The sequence below is a fragment of the Dendrobium catenatum genome, unplaced genomic scaffold (genome assembly GCF_001605985.2).
Source record: "Dendrobium catenatum unplaced genomic scaffold, ASM160598v2 fragScaff_scaffold_1645, whole genome shotgun sequence".
NCBI classification, from domain to species: domain Eukaryota; kingdom Viridiplantae; phylum Streptophyta; class Magnoliopsida; order Asparagales; family Orchidaceae; genus Dendrobium; species Dendrobium catenatum.
In genome coordinates, this window is record NW_021320107.1 from 261,113 (window position 1) to 279,223 (window position 18,111).

At 35.6% G+C, this 18,111-nt stretch overlaps 1 pseudogene; it reads right to left on the reverse strand.

Moving 5' to 3' along the window:
- Positions 1–388: 388 nt before the first annotated feature.
- LOC110098807 lies at positions 389–15,958 on the reverse strand (annotated as a pseudogene).
- Positions 15,959–18,111: the final 2,153 nt, after the last annotated feature.

The following is an 18,111-nucleotide window of genomic DNA, read 5'->3' on the forward strand; positions in this document are numbered from 1 at the left end:
TCAAATAAAACAAAAGAATTTAAAAAGGATTTAAGAATCCAACCTTCCTCTCTATTAGAGGAACAGAATACAAGTTTATAAAATTTATTTTTAAATTGATGAAATATTTTTTTTGTTATTTAAACATTTGGTCCAACTATACTATGTACAATGCAAAATATAGGATAAACTAATAAAGTTTTTAAAAAAAAAAAATTGGGGGCAAAAACACATATTTAATCACCCGATGTTACAATAACAAAAAAAAAAAAAAAAAAGAGGAAAAAAAAAAAAAAAAAAAAAAAAACAGAGGAAATTACAAGTATTAAAACAACTATAAGTCCCAAAAGATCCAAAAAAGAAAATGAAATCTAGCAAGAAAAAAACAAGGACTCAAAAAAATAAGATCTACATCAAAAACTTCGAATCAGCATTAGGAAGCAATTTTTAGGGAAAACCAAACTTCTCCCTAAACCAAAAGCCAATCATAATGTTGTGATTATACATCCTAAAGATAAAAGAACAAGCCATATTATGATATAGAGAATCAAAGGATGGAAGACCTAATCCACCCTTGCATTTAGGCATAACCATATAATTCCAAGAAATGAAGAGGTGCATCTTCTTCTCCTTTATGTTACCAAAGAAGAGAAATTTAGAACAAATTTTAAAGTAAATTTGCGACAAGCCTTAGAAATAATCGCTCCTCAAATCCAATAGGCAATAGTGAATTTTAAGTACTGCACTCTACCTGCAAAAGAATGAAATTTAACTTTCCAACCCTCAAGTAGAACATAAATTCTGAATCTACTCAACATAGGGGAGTAAAACGTCAGCAAACTGTGGCTATTTCAACGCTTCCAGCAATCAAAGAAAACGTCAAGGATATAATGTTTTATTGTTAAGGATAAATAATGAATTATTACCTTTTCAATTTATGCTAAACGTGCTAGTGCAAACTATATCCCTATCACCACAGCCAAAAAGCTCAAAGGTAATAATTCTTTACTTATCCTTAACGATAAAACATCACATCCTTGACATTTTCTTTAATTGCTAGAAGCGTTGAAATACATGACGTTTTACTCCCCTATATTGAGTAGATTCAGATTCACTCTTTCCTTCCATGTAGCACCGTGCAAGGAAAGCTGCAAGGTGTGCATAGTATGCTGGAGGAACTGCAAAACAAGATTAATAATGTTCATAAATAAGTCAAACACAAAAATCTAGAGGCAGATTAGGGGGTTCGAGCCAAAGTAAGAGTATGAGGAAGTTTTTACATCCACCGTCAGACCACAGGACCGATCTCAACACAAAAATCAAGAGTATGGAAAGAATAGTTGATGACAACAACCTACTGATACTGATACCGAGCGCGTGCATCGAGGAAATCTGTACAAAAAATATAATATTACTATAAGTTTAGACAAAAAAAAAAAACTCAATAGTAGTAAATATAACACCCTTGCGTGTAGCATAAGTTATTGGTTAATAATATCTGCAGTCCAGCAGCAGAAAAATTGTTTTCATCATAGAGAGCTTGATAATGAACAGGCCGACTTGTGCCCTGCAAGTCTTGGTCATTCAAAGCAGCCATACGACCAGAACCCTATTTTTCAAAGTTAAATACAATAAATAAATTTTACCTTAATACCAGCATGACTGCAAAGGTAGACGTCAAACTCGGTGGGACGGCAGATATCTTTATCAACAACCGTGCCTAAGAACAGAAATGACATGAGAAATTGCAACATAAATACTAGAGCCGTGAAATAAACAGTACCTGGTAATATATTCCCGCTCATATCAGTCATATTTCGATTACCATGTACCTCAGGGAATAAACGAGTATGGTGCCTCTTCTGCACCACTATAAAGGTAATCGGTGGAAGATACCCCTCTTCTAAAGAGGCACAAGCCTATATAAATCAATTGTCAGTTAAGGCATATTATAAATAGCAAAATTTAGAACATATTATAATAATTATAACCACAAAATAACCTTTCGTATAGCTTCCATTTCTAACAGAAGCACAGCGTTGAATTGACCTTCACCAACACCATCCCTGCAATAAAGAATCACGTCTTCCTTAATTTACCAGTTGTGCATCCTTAAATATAGTAAGAAGCTTAAAATACTATCACATAACAAACCTATAGAATATAATGCGATGAGGTTTATGTTTTGTCTCCTTAAAGAAAGCTAAAAGCAGCTCCCTGTTGATATTAAAAAAATATATATATTAATAGTTCAAAGTTCAAACTCTACTCTTCAGTTAACTGTCAATTGCTGCTAGACCAACCTTATCATACCCCCCGGAACATTGCCCTTTTGAGGATCTGCAGTAATTTTAAAGAGAACCTCTATAATTTCTAGTCTCGACAGCTGGGCAGATGCAAGAGCCCTATACTTTGTTACAACCAACAGCCAGTTACATTGAAAGGAAAGTTAAAAAGCACCTTAAGAATAACATTCCTGCGAAAGATAACTGGAACAATTACAAAACTTCACGTTGATTTTCAAAGCTAAATTTCCAAGGTATTGCTTATTTGACTTGAATATGTGTTTTGCCTGGCAGCATTGAGTAACAAGACCAAGCTCAGTTTCACAAACTTTTTTGATCCTTCCTGTGAAACAAAGATCAAAAGATAGATAATTAATAAAATTTAAGAATTCAAAGTAAACAATTAGAAAGAAAAGAAGTAAGCTCTAGACTGGGCACATACCATATGAACCCTTATCATCTGGAAGAACAATAATTAGCAACTGAAGCTGCTTATGCTTCTGGTTCCGATGCTTCGAGAATTCAATAGATTGACGGTGTAATTCCCTTAAGCTATTTTCCATTTCTGCTGGTGATCGGGAATAAATGTCAACAGGATTTTGATTAAAACCCTACATTTAAATGATAATGAGTTGCCCATGAATGGTAGGGTATAACCACAATTCAAGACAGAAGGAATTAAATGTAAACACCATTCCCATGTTGCTGCACATAGAAACTAGTTCATAGCAAAAACTTTGACCAATATCTCTCAAAAGCTTATGCATGCCCAAGCATCAACAGTACCACCGACAAACATTCGCTGCACAAGCAAAACAAGGATTCCTTTAAAGCTATCAGCTATGTCAATAATACAACAATTATTTAAAACAAAAAATATAGAGATTAGTTAAGTTCATTGCAGCTAAGAATAGTCCATGAGAATTTAATGCATCAATTAAAGACCACAGTCACCTTATTAATCATATTCCATTGCCCAACACTGGGTTGACACATCTTCTCACGACCACTATCATGATACTTCAGCTAAATATAAGAAAACACTTTCAAGACATTAATTTGATCTGACTAGAAAATAATAAAAATAATGACTAGATAAGTTACTTACTCTTAGGGTAGATAGCACTCGTGCTTCAACTATGGTAAGATTAGGTTCAACCACAATACTACCAAAGTCTTTAGCATACTTATCAATGTTATAATTATTTTTCTTGACCAACTAAAAGAACAATTGAGAGATCAGTATAAGAAATTCTAGAATTAACAAAGTTACGAATAAGGTTCAAGCATAAAAAAAGTAGCGATCCCTAAGACTAAAATTCATCAACAAAGTAAAGTTATACAGTAGATTTAAATCAAATGCACCAACCTGCAAAATGCTTTGTTCCCACTCAGCTGGACGCTTGCAAGTTGATCTCAATATTTGAGTTACTTGTCGATCATTCAACTTCTTAATATACCTCTGTCCGTCCACAATTTTGCATACCTAAGTATAACTAAGTGCTATAGGGTCAAAGCTGAACAAAAGTTGGAAGCAAATAATTTGTACTGTAGTTAAAAAGAACCTCCATTGGCAAGTATTTTGGTTTGCTATCACTACCAGCTTTTATGCAAGGTAGTGAATCATACACAAGAACACAATTGTATTTTTCTCTGAAGTATTGGGCCACAGACTTCTTAGCTTCTTGTTCATCAAGGGTAAACCTGTTGAAGAAAAGTAATGACTAAAAATGACTAGATAAGCTGAAAAATCGAACAATTTTTTAGGATCCGAAAAATAATGACAAAAAGAAACAAGAAAATAACATACATCAACTGACTCGCAGACTGTGATGTAATCCCTGTGATTTTATAGCGTCTGCACATATTTGAAGTATGAGTTGCTTCAACACGGACTCCTTTCAATGCCCTTTGTAACTGAAATTTTAGAGGTGTCATACAAGTGACCTAAAATAAATAACTAAGATAAAACAAAATTATTTTGCACGGGTATACCACTCTTATATGCTATATAATATTAGCAAAAAGAATTAAAAACATGCAATTTGAATATAATAAATGAAAGCAAATGACTCAAACCGGAAAGCAAACTACTCAAATTAAAATAGAAACTAATCTCAAGCCATTGCCTTTCCGTTAAACTTCGAGGGATAGATTCAATATTAAGATACTCCTTAACAAAGTCTAGAAGATTTATAGGCTTGTAGAAAGATTTTGCTGAAATATTTGCAAATTCGAAGCAAATGCCACATTTATCATGACAAAATTACAACATAAAATAAACAACTATAAGATAGAACAAATATGTGGAAGATATAGCTTAGTTTTATCTTAAAAAAATAATAATTTAATTACCAACATTCAAAGACAATCCCATTTGTGTTGGTCGTAGACTTTGGAAATAACCCCTCCAACATTCAAAACCCTCGCCAATATTATTGGACCCAAACTCGGGTGAATAGAATGACCTTGAGATTCTAACATATCTATTACAAGAATATCATATAATTTTGATTTTAAAAAATACAGGCATAAAACAAACGAAAATAATTTATATTATTTCAATACTTGTTTGAAAGAGACTCTCTCAAGACCACATATAGAGCTGCTATGATATCATAAGGGCATTTTCTCTGCTCCCACCTCCGAAATTGCCTTAGAGAATACAAATCAAAGGCTTTGGCAAATTTGATAGAAATTATGTAAGTTTTGCCCCAACTGTACAAAATTATATGACATTAAATAAAAAACATGAATTTGGAGAAGCATAATACATATATAGAATAATATGTGGAATAGGTGGGGTGTGTATAGGTGCAAATGAGATTTGTGCAGGAGTATGTATAGGTGTAAAGAAAATGGATGAAAAATTATTAGGTGTACAATATGCATGAGAATAAGTGAAATAGGAGAGCACAATAATGTAAATATGTACACCGCTTTAAGACAGCAATGAACACATCAAATTCTTGGTGTACACCCTATACACGCTTGTACACACCATTATTGTAAGTGTGTATTATGCACCTAATAGTTTTCCCAGTAAAACTCCCTTTTTTTATTAAAAAAGTATCAAAGTCTACTGATATACAATGTAGGAGATGACCAACATGCTCCTCTATCAAATCATTAAAAAAAAGTTTATTTAATACCAATTTGGACATCACAAAAAAATGAAACTAAACTAGACTCTTACCCATCTCTATCTGACAAAATTAACTCAAAATCTTTTGACGAAAATGGAAGATATCCAACAGCGTAAAAGATATTACGACCATCATATGCAACCATACGCTGACCAAGGTGTGACTCGCCAAATTGCATAGTCAATTTCTTCATCAAGGCCCTGCCTATCGCTCTAGACTTCACCTCAGGATGAATTTTGAACTACTTGGTCAATAAAGCAAAGAACAATATAATGTTAGAATGTAATTAAATATTTTCATAACAGAAGAATAATTAAGACGGAAAAACTATAGCTTTAGAACAAGATCATTAGTAATTTAAGAAAAAAAAAACCACTAGCCTCACATAATTTATCAATTCACAATTTAAATTTTCCTTATCAAGAGACTTCCACCAAAACGTGAAGGAGTTAACCTTTATTTCTCACCCTACTCATTCAATTAAATGAAAATATATTGCCCCCATATTGTTAGAAATTAAAAAAAAAAATACAAATATCGGGCTTATTCATCATCACTTTTAGCAGCGAAAAGACTAGATATCCTACACTAGATTTATTTGACCTTAATTCATGAAAACGTATTTAGAACATTTTCCTACTTTGTATCTAGAATCCTTAATTCTCCCCAATGTAAGCTTATATAAATTCAACAATATTAATTGGAGAATCACATCTCCTAAAATTATCTTTTGTGTAAAACTCTTCAATAGCATATTGCTTCATTTTTCTCACTGAGAACGAATTAAAACTTAAATCTATCTTCAACATAACATAATTAAATCATACTAAAACATACTTATATATATTAATATCCAAACTAATTATTGATTAATAAATTACTAAACTAATAAAATACAAATTTTAATTAATTTTTTTATTAATCCTAAATAAACTAATAAAATTATACTTATTAGACATCTATTAACCTTGTTTATTATTTACAATATTTTTTCTCTATCGTTGTATCTTTATTTATACAATTTCTGCTGTTCTACATTTTTGCTTCTTGACAGGATTTAGGCTAAATCCTGCATCCAAAAAGCTCCTAATAGATCTAATCTCTTAAAAATATCAAAAATAATCAAATCAAGGAGTAGTATAAGAAATTAATTACAATATCGAAAAAATGAAATCGCACACAATGACATAGAAAAAAAAACAAGTATAGGAAAGAGCAAACTCACATCGTATTGCGATATATTCTTATCCACGGCACGGACTAGGAAATGATTATCGCAAAGCTAACATTTCAACCCGACTGTTCCAAATCCCGGACGAGGCGCATGAATTAGAGCCTTTCTCGACACCGGTGGGAGTGAAGAGCCGGTAGCCATGAATGTCTAAAGGGTTTTGATTAAAAACATAGCTTTATCATTTTGAGTTGTGATAACCTGCTATGCCTTGAAGCAGCAGATGAACCAATGGAACGAATGAAGGAAAAGACAAATCATAACAATAAATAGGTATTGTATTCATGTCCTTACCCACAGGATATACCTAAGTATATATAGAGTGATATAGTATCCAACACAGAAAAAACACAAGCAAAGCAAGCAGGGGAGAAATGGAACACAAGCAATACTGGAAACATCTTTGTTCTATTGCTCAAAATATTAAACAGTGCCTCTCGCTGAAGCCCCACAATCGGAACAAGTTATCTCTTCATTGGGATCATTGGTGTCACAATAGCTCTATTATGAATAAAATGGCATCTTTACCTAACCCCCCCTAGATTGGAGAATTATAACAGCTGGTCTGTTAGTGTCACGGTGCTGCTAAGGATAATCTGTATGCAAAAACCACTACTATTAAGTGTTTCATATGTTTTCAACAAGGGCACAAATCCAATGAATGTCCCACCAGGCCGCAATTGTAATTATAGGAGGCGAAAGATGAAACAACAGGCAATGAATTGGAGGAAGAGCAAACTGTGCCGCTAGAAGATGTTGGTGGTGATGAAGGTGAGCTGCTCGTTTTTGTACTTCAAAAGTTACTGCTAGCCCCCACAGCCAAACTTGTCACAAAGAAATATTTTGATCAAAACAAAATGCACTATAAACGGCAAGGTGTGCGATTTGCTATTTGATAGTGGGTGTACGAAGAATGTAATATCCAGGGTCGTGGTGCAAGCATTACAGCTTAAAACTACAAAGAATCCAAATTCGTATAAAATTAGTTGGGTCAAAAGAGGAATGGAGATAGCAGTCTCAGACATGTGCCGAGTGTCGTTCTCAATTGGAAAGCACTATGCAAGTGAAGTTTTATGTGATGTAATTGAAATGGATGTGTGCCATATCATTCTCGGCAGACTATGGCAATTTGATGTGGGAGCATTACATTATTGTCGAGCTAATACATATATGTTTGATTGGAAGGGGAAGCGGCTGCGATTAGTGTCGAATTCTTCTAACCGTGAGTTGGCTGCTAGTCCAAACAAGAGTGCAATGTTTGTGGTATAAGGGAACACTTTGCTCAGTGCGTGGAGGGAATCATCCTCAATTATGGCTCTTATCGTAAAAGAGCAATCTGCTTCCATGGTGCAGTCTACCATACCTGAAGCAGTTAAAGCCTTGCTCCAGCAATTTTCGGATCTATGCCCATAAAAGCTGCCCAGTGAGTTGCCGCCTCTTCAAACTGTACAACATCAGATTGATTTATCACTTGGTGCCACCTTGCCAAATCTATCGCACTATAGAATGAGCCACACGAAGCACAAAACACTACAACAAATTGTAAATGAACTTCTTGATAAAAATCTTATTCAACATAGCTTGAGCCCGTGTGCGGTCCCAGCATTATTGGTTTCTAAAAATGACGGCAGTTGGAGGATGTGCATGGACAACAGAGTAATCAATAAAATCACTATCAAATTCAGATTTCCAATGCCAAGGATGGAAGAGATGTTGGAAAGGTTGTCCGGCTTGCAAGTGTCACTAACAGACCAGCTGTTATAATTCTCCATTCTAGGGGGGTTAGGTAAAGATGTCATTTTATTCATAATAGAGCTACCGTGACACCAACGATTCCAAAGAAGAGATAACTTGCTGCGATTGTGGGGCTTTAGCGAGAGGCACTGTTTAATGTTTTGAGCAACAAAACAAAGATGTTTCCAGTATTGCTTCTGTTCCATTTCTCCCATGCTTGTGTTTTTCTGTGCTGGATACTACATCACTCTATATATACTCAGGTACATCCCGTGGGTAAGGACATGAATACAATACCTATTTCTTATTATGATTTATCTTTTCCTTCATTCGTTCCATTGGTTCATCTGCTGCTACAAGGAATAGCAGGTTATCATGGTAACAAGAGCCATTAATAACCTGCTGTTCCATGTGACCGATTGCTGCTCACTTCCCGATCCGTAGATGTCATGAGAGTGTAACCGAAACTTTGTTCTCTCATGCATTAGCTTAATCACAGATCCATACGTGATCTGCTTTACAACACGTAGAAGTGATTTTACAATGGTGGAAAAAATCAAAATAAGAAAGAATCGGAGGACTAGGGCTTCAAAATACAAACTTTGACGCCACCGCCACCCGGCGAGCTGTCGGATGCCGAGACGCGATCCGGAAGCAGAACAAGGAAGAGGACAGCAATGACGGCGAGGCAAAGAGCGATAAGGCCATGAGGCGGAAGAGTTGAGTGCTCCGGCGACGGGCGTAGCGGTGGAGAGGAGAATAATTTCAATTTTTCTAAACTCTCAAATTTATATATTTATGTTTTACATGATCATATTATTAGGAATTTTAATATTTAAGTAAAAATTTAAAAAAGATACGTGAAAAAATATTTTTGAGAAAAGTTTAATTCTTATGCATGAAATTGCCCTAAAATAACAATTGATATGATTCAATAAAAAATATTTATATATGGGCAATTTGACTATGTCACATAATATGACAAATATTTTGTATTATTTGTTATCTTAGAAAAATATACATAAAAATGAATTTAGGAAGAAATTGTCCTCAATAAACCATCTTCTCCTTTGCACTTCATCTCCTATCTATCAATGTATGGCTCAAGTGCTCCAATCACATTCCTCTTCTCCAATGATTGTCATAGTGGAATGCATTCTTAATATGTAATAATCCTCATCATTTAAGAAATGACTATATAAAAGAAAATGTTTGATAACATTTATTGAATATAAATGAAAATATATTGGATGATTCAGAATTCAAACAGATATAGTAGACAGAGGATAGAACATATACTTATTATATAGTAGATAAAATTAGGAGGCAAAAATGATAGACTAAGGTAATATTAATAAAATCAATTTAATTTGATCCAACTAAAAATTAACAATTATGGTAATAATGGATAAAGGATAAAAGAAGAGAGAAATGCATGTCATCCTAGCTAGGTTAGGTTTCTAATATAACCAACAAACAATCAATCTTCTATTAAAATATGCACAAAAAAAAGAGACTTAAATCACCAGTAAGATTCTTCAAGGATGGCATGATAATATAATATTATATTGAAGAACATAATGATTGAGTCATTAACAAAAATTTAAAATTTAAAATTACAACACATTGGTATTCAAGGTGTGAAGAAATAAATAAGTTTCAAAGGGAAGAAACAATTGTAAATCAAATACTTGGTGAAAGATATTTTGTTTCTTGAATGAATTTTCAATAGAATTTTGATGTTATATATACATGAGAAACATGACACATATGGAAGCTATATATTGATATCAATTAATCTCTTTTGGTAGCTAAAAATGATATTTATAAATACAAATTGTTACATTTTATCAACATGCCAAGGGTGGTTGAGATACTTTTGGATATATTGATAATATTAATTTCCATCTTAATTGTACCCTTATATATAATTATTATTTGCTTTTATTAAAAGGATTACAGAGAGAAGATATATAAGAAACCATATTAATTGCTTTTTAACCGAGCTAGCTAGGGATTTTTTGCAACATATTTATGTATGCATAAATATAATCAAGAGAATATCATTTTATCTTTTATATTAGATATGGTATGTATACACATAAATTATTACATTATGTTAGCATGCCTATAGTAGCAAAGATATTTTTTCAATATATTGATAGGCATAAGACTAAGGAGAGATTTCTAAACAAAGGAAATAGTAAGCTCAAACCTAAAGCAAATGGACCATTCCATATCCTTAAACACATTAATGATAATGCTTTCCAAATTGACTTGCATGAAAGTTTACAAATCTCACATGTTTTCAATATTGCAGATTTATATCACCATTATGAAGACAGCAAACCAACTGCTGATATAGCTGCCACCGCTCATGACCAAGGGAATGACACGAAAGACACTGATGCAAGCAGGGAGGTTGTTGAACGCACAGATGTAGTGGGAACTTTTCAAGACCGTAGGAATGATTGAGAAGTTGAGGCGGACAACTGCCAGAAGCAGGAATCTTGAACCAAAGGGGTGGGGTCTCATATTTTGGACCCTACTATAACTATCAGCAAAACTGAACCATTAGGCCTGCTGTGGGCGGTTCAGTGGGAGACCTTTTGTAATCTCGGGTGGGGTCTAGTTTAACTTGTTAGGAGTCATACTGTAAGTCCTATTTAAGGGACCTAATATTCTCTAGAGGGGGTAGAAGTTTTTAGACAGTTTTTGTAATTAAGCTAGGCTGAAGTTTCCTCTGTATCATGGGTTTGCATCTAGGTGTTGTTAATGCAATTAGTTCTTTTATTTTCTCCTCTTATTTCTTTCTTTTCCTCTATTTTTCTGTTATCTAGTTTTTCCGTAACACAGGCCGACTTCAGGAAGTAAACTACACTATCCATTTTCCATAAGAATTGCTCGCTTAGATGGAAATAATTGTTCACCCCTTTCGCACCCTGCATCATGGATGGCTTGGGATTCTCTTCTCATGCAATCGATGCAGTGGCACCCATCAAAATGTTTTTTTATTATTTATGATGTGGCCTCCTGACTAAATATGATGGTTGTGATTGGGCTACTCAGTTTTGCAAGTAAATAATGTGTTGTTCACATTTACACCTTTTCTATCGACTTGTCTGCCTTCCTGGTAGTTGCATGTTGAGTCTCTATTATGTGTTTTGTTACGAAATTCAGGTTTTTTTTCTCAAGTTACTTGAAAAGGTCTTTCAAATCTGTTACTTTGAAAATATCTACAACATATAGTCATTAATCAGTATATTTGAAAATGCTTTCATGTCATCTTGATTGTTTGATTATTTATTTCACATATTCATAGAAAATGCAACAAAATATGAAACAATTTTTAGAGAATTTGGGAGAATGGTATGGCTCAATCATAAGATAGACAATATGTCATTCTACCCCAAATTTGTACTTTTGATATCATTGTTTTAAACTTCTATCCAATGCCTTTCAGAAAAGCAAATCAAAAGAAAATGAAAAGAATAAGTAAAAATCGCCTTTACAAAGAAAAATTCTAAAAAATAAGTAATTTACTACAGGAAAATATAAGATTGGAAAAGTTGTGAAGCAATATGTAATATTACTAATATAAAATCAGAGAAAGTCGTCTCAAATGCACCATGAACATCGGAACCCAGGATTCAATTATTGACCACCACCTTCATTCCCTCAACCCACGTCTCATCCTACCTATCAAATTTGCAGCAAAGTCGAACACTCGACCCTCTCCTGCTGGCACTGCTGCAACCCTCGATACGCCCCACCTCCGACTTCATCATCCTCTCCCAGGGCATTATTCACTTCTCCAAATCCTCCGTCCACAAAGTGGGTTTTGGACTCCGGTGCTTCCAACCACCTAACAGCAGACGCCAACAACATCCAAGATTATCTTCCTTACAGTGGTACAGACTCTGTTTCAATCGCAAATGGCACTGCTCTTCCCATTCACAATAGCGGTCAAGGGCTTCTTCCTCTTCCGGACACCAACCGTAAACTTATTCTTTGCCACTTGCTTCATGTGCCCTCCTAGTCACACAATCTTTTATCCATTCTTAGATTAACCTTTGATAATAACTGTACAATATCTTTTGATGCTAACGATTTTGTCATTAAGGACTTGTCGAGCAATCGAGTTCTTCTTTGTGGCCATTGTCGTTGTGACGCCCCAAGATCTAACTTGGAAAAATTATTCACTCGATCCTTTAAGTCAATCTTCTACCAGAGCTATCTATAGTCATCAATCAGTGATAAACAGTCTAACAAAATCTATAATTTAAAACATCAATGTACATATTTCTATTCATTCCCAAAAGTTCATTTACAATACTCATGATCTACACATTAATCACATGTAATCTCTCATGTCCTGAGTACAAAAAGAATCACTATAACAAAAGGACAAAAACCTGAAGATTCCTGATCAACCTCAATCTTCTATTCACTTGCCCTGACCTGAAAATATTAACCACATATAATGAGCTTCAAAAACTCAGCAGGTCACCTAATACCTACAATTGAAATCAAAGCACGGTACGGAAGCAATATGCATGTCAATCAGTCAAATCATAGCAGTCAGTTACATATGATCATTGAGTCAATGCATAAACAGTAATTAGTATAATAACAAAAATCAATACATGAATGTGTGAAGCCATCATTATCAGTGGAAGAATCAATAAACAGTATAAAAGTTCGTAAAGCTCAATGAATCAATACGTGTATCAAATCTCTACAGTAGTCGCCGAATCTATAACACCATTCAACTCAGTAGACAAATCATCATATCTAAAATCTCAGTCAAATCATTAAAGAAAACTTCGTATCGGTAATAACAATCAAATCAATCAATAATCATCATGTCAATAATATCAATCGTATAAAGAGCATTCATCGGTTCAATAATATCAGTCAGTATAAAACGTCGAATCAATAATGTCGTTCGTGACTGTTGAAATCAAATCAATGAAATAAAATCATAATATCATTTAAAACAGTTGGAATCAATCAATGTCGTAGAATCGTGCCGTAGAATCGTATCAAGATGTACACTTGCAATTCAGTTATCCAATATCATGTGCTCAGTGAATTACATGCAATCCAATAATCTATATCACGTGTTCAGTGAATCACATGTCACTTACATAGTATATCACGTGCATAATGTTAGTACAGTGAATCAGTAGTATCAGTGCCTGTATCAGTATCAGTAACAATCCAGTGACATGAACAGTAATGCTATAACAGTGAAATCATGCATTAATAAATAATCCGTATAATATTGATAAAACCGTAAAGTAATATATATCCGTTCAGTATCAGTAAATGCGTCAGTATCAATAAATCCGTACAGTAGTAGTAACAATACTGCTAAACATGCAATTCAGTACAGTAGTCATACAGAGCAAGTAGAAGCACTGGATATTAAGGTGTTTTTCAGTCTTGTATCAATATCAATATCTTGTATCTTATATCTTGTATCTTGATCTTGTATCTGTTAGCTCAATGAAAAGAGTCATCCCTCTTTGCCCGTCGGCACAGTAATCATCTACTTATAACTCCCTTCAGTAATCACGTGATCAGTAGAGGATAACACCAAATTGTATTTAAAGGAAAGCCCGTCGGCCCACCATCCTGTACAGGTCAATCAGTCTCCAACCAACGATTCAACCAGTCTTTACTTGTCTTTCACACTCACAGTAGTATTACAGTAATATAACAATAATTTCAATCATATAACCACATTCATCATTATCTTATGAACACATTGCAACCAATAAACATGATTTAGCTCAAATTGGAAAATCCCTTAAAATATCGTATGGTAGACAGAAGTCGTTGTAAAATGCATAGATTCAGAAAATTATTAAACTATTAAAAATCGTGTAAAACAACGTTTCAAAACTTTACTTGTACTGAATCAATATTTTTTAACATCCGGATAATTTTCTATTCGATAAAAATCCCGCAGAATTCAAAATATCCAATGAAAACTTTCCAGAAAATACTCAAATCGTGCAAAATCATCATTTCTACAACATACCAAAAGTTACACAGTAAAAATTTTGTCAATACAAAGATATGCACATTTTTCGGTAACAGAAACACAAAACTGAGCAGAAAAATACAAAAACACGAAATCTTCGAAATCAGAAATAGGATTCGGATTCCTTATTTCGAGACGAACAAATCTTTCAATTGCATCGACGGACGAAAATCGCTCCGCGGCCTCCGAAACCAAGCCTTTCCTTCTCTTTTCCTTCTCTTTCTCTCTCATACTTTTCTCTCTCTTCAAAATATCTCAAAATCAGATATTTATCAAGCAGGATCGTACGGCACGATTCCTATTTGTCCCGGGACGATTTCTCCTCTGGACAAAATTCGTCCCGGATGAATTCAGGTTCGTACAGACGAACTCAGGTTCGTACAGGCAGTTCGTACGTACTAACCATACATATTTTCACAATTTTCTTCAGTTCGTCCCGTACTAAAGTTAGTTCGTACGGACTAACAGCACTAAAAAAATGAACTTTTGAGGGGTTTTACAGTCGTGATGGCATCTACCTGATATCATCCACTCCACCACCAAACCTGACTGCCATACATACAACACTACAGTCGGCGTTGCTCTGGCACGCTCGCTTGGGACATCCCCACCAGCAAACTCTATGCAAGTTATCTCAGCTTTTTTCGTTTCCTATTTCATTCACGTCGTCAGCTTTATACACATCTTGTAATGTGGCCAAAAGCCACAAGCTATCTTTTAATTCTACATAACGATGTACTTCTCATATCTTTGCTCTTCTTCACTCTGATGTATGGGGGCCTGCTCCTATTTCCTTCCCATCTGGTTCTCGTTACTATGTACTTTTCATTGATGATTACACAAGATATTGTGTAGTACACTCAAAGGATGAAACCTTCCTTAAATTTTGAATTCTAGATAACTTAATCAAAACTCAATTTAACCAAACAATTAAAACTCTTCGCTCCGATGCCGACAGAGAATTCACTTGCCACAACTTCAGCAAATTTCTCCTTGACAGCAGGATTAGACATCAACTCAGCTGCCCAAACACTCCTAAACAAAATGGAGTTACCGAACGCAAGCATCATCATCTCCTAGAATCCACCCGAGCTCTCCTGCACGCTGCCTCCCTATCCTTGCATTTCTGGGTTGAAGCTTTATTAACCTCCAACTGTCTCATAAACAGGTTACCCTAAAAAGCCATTCATCTTTAAATTCCCTACCAGCAGCTCCATCAAAAACCACCAAAGTATGATCATCTTAAAACATTTGGTTGTCTCTGTTTTCCGTGGCTGAAACCTCTCTCACCCAGCAAATTACATCCTCACTCACACGAATACATCTTTTTAGGCTACTCCATAACACATAAAAGCTATCACTATCTCTATCTAGGAACCAACAAGATTCATGTCTCTCACCACGTTATCTTTCATGAACTGGTCTTTCCATACCACAATCTCTCCAAATAATCACCACCTCCATCCTTCACACTCAACTCTGCCGACCACATCCCCACACCCTCCACAAGCTTCACCAGAAACTCTTCCATCTACCAACTCCTCGACTAATCAATCACTACATTCAGCTCACTATCCCGTATTATCTCATTCCTCTACTAGACAACCACACTCAACAAATGTCACTCCACCAACAACTCTACCCTCCAGCCATCCCATGATAACTCGTTTTCGCTCCGGCCACCTAAAACCAAACAAATCCTTGACCTCTCAGTCACCACATTTCCCCTCAACATTCCGTCTGCATACCAGCAAGCTCTTCTACATCTGCCTTAAGAGGGATGCCATGCTATCTAAACTTGCAGCTCTTCAAACACAACATACATGATCGCTTGTACTTGCACCGCCAAATGCTCAAATTCTGGGATCAAGTTAGACATACAAACTAAAACTCAAACCCAACGGCCACCTAGACAGATACAAAGCACGCCTCATGGATCAAGGCTTCAAGCAACAATACGACATCAACTATAATGAGACTTTCAGTCCAGTGGCCAAAATGTCTACCATTCGGGTGCTCCTGACCATTGCTTTAGTTCGTCAATGGCCTGTTCTGCAATTAGACATCACAAATGCCTTTCTCCATGACGAACTACATGAGGTCTTTATGAGGCAACCTCCCAGATTCCTTGACAAACGCTTTCCGACTCACGTGTGCAAACTCCACAAGGCCATTTATGACCTCAAACAAGCTCCAAGACAGTGGTTCACCAAACTCACAACCATTCTCCTCAAGTTTGGCCTCCATTTCAGCAAAGCCGATCCGTTTCTACTTCTCCACTCAAAGAATGAAACCCAACTCTACTTACTCATCTACATGGATGACCTGCTACTTACAAGAAACAATCCTCAACTCCTTCAACAACTGCTATCACACCTAAAGTCAAACTTCTCTCTAAAGCAGCTTGGACAAGTCTCCACATACTTGGGCATTCAAATTTGTAAGACTGACCATGGCTTATTCCTTCACCAATCTCACTACGCCAAAGAACTGCTTCGTTCCTCCATCTTTGAACATTGCAAATCCACTTCAACACCAATATCAGTCAAACGCTCCTTGGGACACCAATCGGACAAACCTTTCTCAGATCCTCAGCTTTTTTGTCGCCTAACAGGATCACTTCAATATCTCACCATAACCAGGCCCGACATCGCGTTTGCAAAAAACCGCGTTGCCAACAGATGCACCAGCCCACCAACCAGGACTATCAAGCTCTCAAGCGCATTATCCGCTATATACAGGGAACACTTCACTTTGGACTCCCACTAACTATAGGTGACCTGTCTCTCACAACTTACATCATTGTGGTTTGGGCAGCTAACCACTCTGACCGAAAGTCCATCACTGGTTTTGCAACCTTCCTGTGCAAGAATCTAATTTCCTGGTGCGTAAAAAGCAGCCCATAATTTCAAAATACTCTACCGAGGCTGAATACAGGGCCCTGGCTTCGGCAACTTCTGACGTTATCTAGCTCAGAAGACTTCTCCAAGTCTTTCAAGCACCTCAACAGACTCCAACCAAAATTTATTGTGACAACACATCTGCCATGACACTAGCTCATAACCCAATCTTTCATGCCCAGACAAAACACATAGAAATTAACTACCACTTCATCAATCACCATATCTAGGAGAAGGCTATTAAACTGCAGCACATCAGTTCACTTGACCAACCAGCTGATGCTCTCAACAAGCCTCTACCAATTACTTGGTTCAAATACCTACGAAACAAATTGACACTCCAACATTTGGATTGTCAATTTGCAGGGGGCTATCAGCACAACAACTACCAGCATCAGCACAATGCCACGAGAACCATCGAGTCGTGCAAAACTTCCTCTGCTCCTTTGCACATTCCATTGGTAACACAGTCTGTACAAAACGGCTGTGCTGCTCCATAACCAATTTCAGAATACCTTCCTATATAACACCGGTTGTAACACCGGATGAATTTAATACAAACATATCCTTGCTACAGTTATACTTTCTATGTATTCCCTTAATTTCTCTCTTCTTCCCTTAATTATTATTATTATATATATATATATATATTATTAGGTGCACAATATGCATGAGAATAAGTGAAATAGGCAAGCAAAAGGATGCAAATAGTTACACTGCTTTAAGACAGCTATGCACACAACAAATTCTTGGTGTACACCCTATACACGCTTGTACACACCAT